This window comes from Mastomys coucha, unplaced genomic scaffold (assembly GCF_008632895.1).
Source record: "Mastomys coucha isolate ucsf_1 unplaced genomic scaffold, UCSF_Mcou_1 pScaffold5, whole genome shotgun sequence".
Lineage (NCBI taxonomy): Eukaryota > Metazoa > Chordata > Mammalia > Rodentia > Muridae > Mastomys > Mastomys coucha.
Genome location: NW_022196911.1, coordinates 70,204,050 through 70,212,158, shown reverse-complemented (window position 1 = coordinate 70,212,158; position 8,109 = coordinate 70,204,050). Strand labels below are relative to the sequence as shown.

Here is an 8,109-nt window from a genome sequence, read left to right as displayed (position 1 = left end):
AATTTTATGGCTAGGGTCACCACAATACGAGGAACCCTAGTAAAGGGTGTAGCATTAGAAAGGTTGTAAAGCATTCAATGTATATTGCATTAATGAATGAATGCATGGTTGTACAAGGAAGAGTTGGCCAGAGTGGGAGAAAGACTAATTCTCTCTGTGTTCACTTTGCTGAGCCCATCTTCTTCCATTTTTCCAGGGCCAGTTGGGACCCTGCAAGAGTCCTTGGAAGTGTGTGACAGATCTGCCTTTGATGCTGATTCCTGGGTCACACTCCAGGCAGTCCATCCTGTGTGAGAGCAGAAAGCCCAGTGTTAGCCTGGGAAGATGGTTCAGTGGGTAAAGTGCATGCTGCAGGAGGACTTACAGAGTTTAGATCCCCAGTGCACCTGTAAGCAAGCCCAGAGCTGGAGAAGGTGGGAGCAGGTGGATCCCTAGGACGAGTGGTGGTGGTTGGCTCTTAGGCCAGCCAGTCTAGCCAATTGGAGAGCTCCAGGTCTAGTAAGACACCCTGTTTCAAATATAAGGTGGAGAGTGATAGCTGACATACACCATTGGTCTCTACGTGTGCACATGTGGGTCAGTACACACACACACACACACACACACACACACACACACCCTTATCCCTGTGGGATTACAGGATAGACCTTTTTCTGGTGCTTGATATCTGGCTACACACTTCCAATGACAGGAGCCTCATCACTTCTAAGTGATTCTTCTCCACTCCAAGCAGCTACCTAGGAGAAAGCTTTTCTACTAATTGAGTTGAGACTCGCTCCTCTTTACTCCTTCCTCACCAGGACCGTTTACTGTGGGCTGTGCAGATGGGGCTTTTCTGGCAGATGAGCAGGGTTATGTGGGTATAGGTGTCTCCTGTCTAAAGGAGCAAGCTTAGCAGAGCCTGCTCCTCACTTGCCAGTTTTTCCCACAGGTACGTACAGGAAGGGAGGTTCCGAATGGAAGAGAGAACGCTGACAGCCTTCCAGTGGCTCTACAGTCCTCAGCAGCACAGAATCCTCAGCCGAGCTGACCTCGAGTCCCCTTCCAGGTAAAGGAAACTTCTGCTTGTTCCCTCTCCCACCCACTCATTTCTTTTTGTAGATATGGTTTTACTGTGTAGCCCTGACTGGCCTATAACTTGCTATGTGGATTAGGCTGGTCTTGAACATACAGATATTTGCTTGCTTCTGTCTCCTGAGCTCTGGAATTAAAGGCACATGCCATCATGCCCAGCCCTCTCCTCGTTCTTCATATGGGTTCATGCTTCCTGCTGGTGCCTCAACAGCTAGCTCACACTGGTTTATAAATCCACAGTGGGAAATCTGGCCCTCCACGATGGCAAGGTCTCCTCGGGTGCTGGAAAGAGTTTATCAGAGTGAGTGGAATTAATTCACTGCCTCTGCTTTCTCCTCTGTAAAATTGGTCTGTATTTATTTCCCCTCCTTTCCCGATATCATGAATCTTCAGAATGTGACGACAGTGGAGATTTCTCAGGCTTGGAGATCACTGGTTCTCTAAAAGGAAGGATGGGGTTTGCAGGATGGCTCATTGGGTAAAAGCACTTGTCATACTAGGCTGATGACCTGAGTTTGATCCCTGAACCCCTCCCTGGGAGGGAGGAGACAACTAACTCCTAAGGGTTGTCTTGTGATTTCTCTATGCGCGTGGTTGCATGCAAGTACAGCTCAGTGAGACCCTGTCTCAAAATAAAAAGCCAAGGGGGCTGGAGAAATAGCTCAGTGATTAAGAATGAGTACAGTTCTTTCAGAGGACCTGAGTGTGGTTCCCTGCTACCACATCGGGTGTTTCACACTGCCTGTAACTTCAGTTCTAGGAGGATTCGATAGCTCTACTCTCCCTTAGGTGATACACACACACACACACACACACACACACACACTGCACACACACACACACACTGCACACACACACACACACTGTACACATATACACTGTATACACACATACACACATTCTTCACACTATGACACAACACATAAACACACACAAAATCTACTTTTCTTTTCTTTTCTTTTTTTTTTCGAGTCAGGGTTTCTCTGTGGAGCCCTGGCTGTCCTGGAACTCACTCTGTAGACCAGGCTAGCCTCAAACTCAGAAATCCACCTGCCTCTGCCTTCCAAGTGCTGGGATTAAAGGTGTGTACCACCAATGCCCGGCTCAAAATCTACTTTTCTTAAGATTTATTTATTTACATATTTTATGTGTGTGGGTGCTTTGTCTCCATATATCACATCAGGAGAGGGTATTGGAACCCATGGGACTACACCTATAGACTATAGTTAGAAATGGTCGTGAGCCACAATGTGGGTGATGGGAATTGAACCCAGGACCTCTGGAGGAGCAGTTGGTCCTCTCTCTCTCTCTTTCTCTCTTTTTAAAGATTTATTTATTTATTTTATGCATATGAGTACACTGTAGCTATACAGATAGTTGTGAGCCTTCATCTGGTTGTTGGGAATTGACTTTTAGGACCTCTGCTCACTCTGGTTAGCCCCGCTTGTTCTGGCCCAAAGATTTATTTATTATTATAAATAAGTACACTGTAGCTGTCTTCAGATACACCAGAAGAGGGCTTCAGATCTCATTATGGGTGGTTGTGAGCCACCATATGGTTGGTGGGATTTGAACTCAGGACCTTTGGAAGAGCAGTCAGTGCTCTTACCTGCTGAGCCATCTTTCCAGCCTCAATTGGTCCTCTTAACTCCTGAGCCCCACCCCTAAAAAAGCCAAAGCTTTTCAATAGTAGAAAATAGGGCTGGAGAGACGGCTCCATGTTTAAGGGCAGGCTGCTTTTCCAGAGACCCAGGTTCAATTCTCAGCACCCACATGATGGCTGACAACCACCGGCAACTCCGTGGATCTGATGTCCTCTTCTGGCATCTGTGGCTGCCAGGCAATCATGTAGTACACAGACATACATTCAGATAAAACACTCATACACATAAAACAGTATGTTCTCTTACCCTGAAATCCAAGTGTGTGATTGTGACTGCTTACCAAGATGGAGTCTGCGGGGACTGACATGAGGAACTGTCATTCTAACAAGACGTGGTCATGAAGGACACACCGTGATTTAGGTTTAGACCATCTTCAAATCCCCCTTGCATGCCATCTGTCATCTGACATAAATGTGGCTTATTTCCTTTCCTTCCAAGCTCGCCCACTGTGTGACATGTCTAATTGGTCTGTCTGTCCGTGTAGTTGCTCTTACTGCATTGTAAGCACTCTGGGGTGGAGGACAGGGACCTTCCCACCACCTTATTCTTCTCTGTATCCTAGAACCACAAGTGACTCAAGGAAGGAGCTCATTCAATAGTGAGTGATTCACACATAACATAAAATTGGCTCTGAACTCATGGAGAGGCTGATAGGAGGTGAACTCTGAGACTAAAGAGGCATCCCAAAAATGTTAAGAAGGGAACTGGGAGACAGAATTCCTGACAGGGAATATGAGGTGATTGGAACTGCTCTGCACTTGGAGCCTGAGAAAAGGATGTGGTTCAGGGTCACAGGAGCAAGACAGGCAGGCTTCTTGGAGGAGGAAGACAACCCCATGACAAGACAGAGCAATTTGAAATAATTTCAGATTCCACCCTCGGACTTCTTAGCTCAGGGGCCTTGAAGAGGAGTATGTTATAGTTCAGTGACTGCAATTATTCATGTGATAGAATATTGTTTGTTATTAGTATTATTAACTTCTTTGAGGCAGGCTCTCATGCAGCCCAGGCTGGCCTCAGATTCAGTAAGTAGCAGGTGACTACCTTGAACTTCTCCTGCGTCCACCTCTCCAGTGCTCGGGTTACCATGAACCTCACTGAACACTTACACTCAAACGATGTCGGATTCGTGTAATGTTGGGGATCCCGCCAGGGCTTTTGCACGTGCCAGGCGAGGACTCTACCAGCTGAACTATATCTCCATCTCAATTATTATTTTCTTTAGGTTTGAGACAGGATCTCATTTTGTAGTTTTGGTCCAGGCCAGCCTAGAATGCCCAGTCCTCCTGCCTCGATCTCTCCAAGTGCCAGAATTATAATTCTGTACCACCACACCCAGAGATTTTTGTTTATTATTTTCATGCTTATTATGCATCACTTAAATGCCTGTGGGCAGGAACCGATCCAGCCTCCCCAGCAAGGCTATGGTCTGGGTACAGCTTGCTATCCTTCCTCACAGTTGGAGGAGCCGAGATCTAGGTGTCAGCAATAGCGGCAAGAGAAGGTGCTGGAGACCTCCGTGCTCACAGACTCTCTTGTGCAAGGCACACACCCAAAGGCTGGGGGCCGGGAGGGTGACTCCTATCTCTGCAAAGAGGGAAAACGCTGCCACAGAGACACTTGGCATTCACAGGGTGAACATCAGTCCTCATTCAAGTTTCAGAGTCTGTTATTAAAGAAATTGGCTTGGGGGAAACTCAGGGAAGAATCGGATGATGATTATCATCATCGAATGAATTCCCCAAGAACTCACCCTGCCTGGGAAAGATTGTTTATCTGATCAGTTTTCTAGACTAGAAATTGCATTCAGGGTGGTGAAGTGTGAGACAGCGGATGTTTGTTTCTGCAAGAAAGCATTCTCGTTTCCCGTAAGAGCCTTTCAGGTGACATGGAGGAACGTGGGCAGGGGGACGGCAGCTAAGGAGGCAGAGGAGTGGCTGTTGTTCCTGGAGTTGTGGTCAGCACGGTCATGGATGCTTCTCGGACAGATGTGGATGGCACGTGGATGGTGTTGCTGACAACAGGATCCTAGGCTTCTCAGTAGGCAGGATGGCATCAGTGGGACCCAAGCTGTCCTGGATGCTGGAGTGTAGGTGCCAACCTAGCAAGTGAGCTCTTCTTATCTGAGGTTTAACTTTCTATAGTTTCAGTTACCTGTAGTTAAACACAACCTGTGTTTAACTACAAAAGTAGCATATGGAAAGTTCCAGAAACATTCCTAAGGTTAAAGCTGTGTGTTATCTTGAGATGCCTGTTATGAGCAGCCAATGGAATCTTGTTCCTTCTTGGTTTGTTCCACCTGGGATATGGCTCATCACTCTGTCACACTGTATATGCTTCCTACCTTTGGCCAATTAGTCTTGCCCGTGGCCCTGGTATCTGAGTGCTTGAGTTTGGATAATTCGTCTTTTGCTTAATGGCTCCCAAAGTGACAGACTAATGATGCTGACAATTTTGATGTGTCAGTGAAGAGTTGTAAAGTGCTTCCTTTATGGGAAAAGGATGAAAATTCTCAACTTTATATTGCTTTACATGTCCAGATGCTCAATGTACAATGGGGCTGCCGTCCACCAGACTCACGGTAAGGTGAAATCACTAAGCGTGATTAACATAATAACTGATCTACTGAACATTAACCATGGCTTGGCCTATTTCGCAATAATGTGTTGATTATGTCCAGTAACTATTAAATATCTGTTTTCCAAAGATGCTGGCAGCACCGTGCATGTAGTCTCAGCTGTTTACCCTTGTGAAGCGTAGCTGAGAGTGGAAGCTCATGGCTGCTGTCCAGCATCTCAGGAGAGTATCCATGGCAGACCTCCAGCCTGGAGAAAGACCAAAAGTCTTCTTACTTTCACACAATCCTAAAGCCAACAACTTGTAATTAAAGCCATCGCAAGTCTGGGAGGTCTATTATTATTAGTACTTATTTATTTTTATTTTATGTGTTTGACTGTACCTCATATGTACGCACCATGTGTTTGTTCACTTGGTGCTGGTGGAGGTTAGAAGAGGGTGTCAGGTCCCTTGGAACTGGAGTTACAGACAGTTGTGAGGCCAAACCTAGGTCCTTTGCAAAAGCAGCCAATGCTGTAAGCTAAGTAGAGCCATTGCTCACTTGCTCTCTCTCTCTCTCTCTCTCTCTCTCTCTCTCTCTCTCTCTCTCTCTCTGAGACAAGGTCTCATTAGGTACCGCTGCTGGCCTGGAATTCATTATGTAGACCAAGCTGGCCTTGAACTCAAGAGATTTGTGTTCTCCTGAGTGCTGGGATTAAAGGCCTCTAAGACATCTTCATAGGAAAAAAACAGTACTCTTGGAGTTTGGTACTGAACTTGGTTTCAGGATTCGCTAGGACTGAGGGCTTGTAATATTTCAGGAGGATAAGGGGATGACTATGGATAGCATGCCAGGGGTAAGGTAAAATCAAAGCTGGCCTCTAATCTTGTCTGCACCCAGGCTCCAGAGCCTGGCAAGTGGCTTCCTGAAGGGTTCTGACTGAGTGGCTTGTTTCAGATTACTGACCAAAGTAAACACTCATCTTTTTCTTTCTTTCTTTCTTTCTTTTTTTGTTGTGGTTTTTATTTTCAACTTTATTATTCTTTGAGAATTACATGTATGGTGTGTGTGTGTCTGTCTGTGTGTGTGTCTGTGTGTATGATGGTATGCATGTGTATCATGGCATGCCTGAGGAGTTCTGAGGACAACATTCAGGACTTGATTCTCTCCTTACACCACATGTGTCCTGAGCATCACACTCAGGTGGTTAGGGTTAGCTTTGAGTTCCTGAACTGTCTCTGTTGACCAGCACTGGAATCTCGGGGTTCAAGTGCTCAGAATAGGATCAAAGGGGAGGGAAGTGCTCTCTATTCTATCTCTCTGTCTGTCTGTCTGTCTGTTAGTTCCATGGGCACTGACAGCTCCTTTCCCCTGCTGGATCCCACATCAGATCTTTCAATGCCCAGCACTTGGCATTTCAGAATCCCGACTGTGGCCTGTCCAGTCTCTGCCTTCCTCACTTCCTTCCAGCTCTGAGCATTGTGATTGTGCTCTGGGCCAGGTTCTGGAGTTAGAGTGGTCCAGGCAAGGGTTCTGCCTGCAAGGGACCTACACTCGAGTGTGAGAGGGCAACCATCAGCATGCAAACATGGAGATAGTTTGTCAAGCCGATGAGATTGCTTGGAAGTCTAAAACAGGGCACGCAGATAAGTGACTCCCATGGGGCCATGGAAAGAGGTTGGAAAGAGGTCTTGGACCACACAAAGGGACAGCCATACAGGAGAAGGTGCTGGTGAGAGCGTTCGTTAGCTAGGGGAGGGGAGCACAGGACACGGATGCAAGAATATATTCCTGCAAAGGAAACAGCAAGTGTGAGGTATGTTCTAGATGCAGAACATCGTGGCCAGAACAGAATGAGTTGTGACCAACGGTTAGGACTGAGGAAGAACTCTGTGCAAATAAAAGATGTTTTCGGGCTTAAGCTGCCTGAGTGCTGCCTCCAGGGAATGAGCTTCCCACTAATGGATGCGTGTCAGAGACTGCCTGCTGTGGGGGGTTACGGAGAATGTCTGGAACATCGGTCCCTCAACATCTTGAGTTCAGGAGCATCTTTGGTTTGGTGGACGATGGGGTGGCATCTGCAGAGGGAATGAACCAAAGCTGTAGGTTGTCAGGTCCCAGGCAGGGCTCAGCTTCAGGGTTTTTGGCAGTCTCTGAAGATCTCCTGCTTCCAAGTTCCAATAGTACGCTTTCAGGAGAGTTCCATTAGGAATCCGGGAATCTTTCAGCACCTCGGTCCCCCAGTGTCGTGCGCCCTATCTTGCAGGAACCTTTGCGGGCAGGTGGGCTTCTCCCTCCCCCCCCCCCGCCCCCGGATCCCCAGGGCCTGCCCCACCCTGCGCCTTTGTTCAGAAGGAGCCGCCCGGGGCAATATCCTGGCAGCGCCAACACGAGCATCCCTAGGGCGCTCGACGCTCAGCACCCGCGGTACCCCAAACCCAGAGACCGCAGCTGCGCAGTGGGCGCCACTGGGACCCAGTTCCTAACAGCCCCGAGGGGCGGGAGCGCGGGATCTAGCGGACTAGGGCAGAGGCTGCGTGTGCGCGCTCCGTAGGCCGGGGGCGCGCCCGCCAGGTGTGCGAGCGGCCGCGGGCAGGCGGCGGGGCTCAGCTTTGTGCCGGCCGGTGTGCGCGTGTGCGCGCCGCGGTGACGGTGCACGCGGCTGGGCGGGCTGCGAGGGAACCCCACGCTGAGGAGGAGGGGGCTCGGTCCTGATGGAGAGCCGTGGACGCCGCACCGACCGGCGCGCGCGTTGGGTGAGCCGGCAGGACTGACTATTGACATTCCGTCCACGTCGGGAGTGTGGGAAGGTCA

General features: G+C 48.6%; 1 protein-coding gene across 2 annotated transcripts in view; it reads left to right on the top strand.

Annotated features, from left to right (window-relative positions):
* The first annotated feature begins 7,878 nt into the window (after positions 1 to 7,878).
* Positions 7,879 to 8,109, top strand: part of Rap1gap2 (RAP1 GTPase activating protein 2) — a 211,779-nt gene continuing 211,548 nt past the window's right edge. Inside the window, exon 1 of one of the 2 annotated variants that reach the window (XM_031350657.1) lies at positions 7,879 to 8,105. The gene's annotated coding sequence lies outside the window, so the exon portion shown is untranslated. The remainder of the gene's footprint in view (positions 8,106 to 8,109) is intronic. The other variant, XM_031350660.1, reaches the window with a different exon arrangement.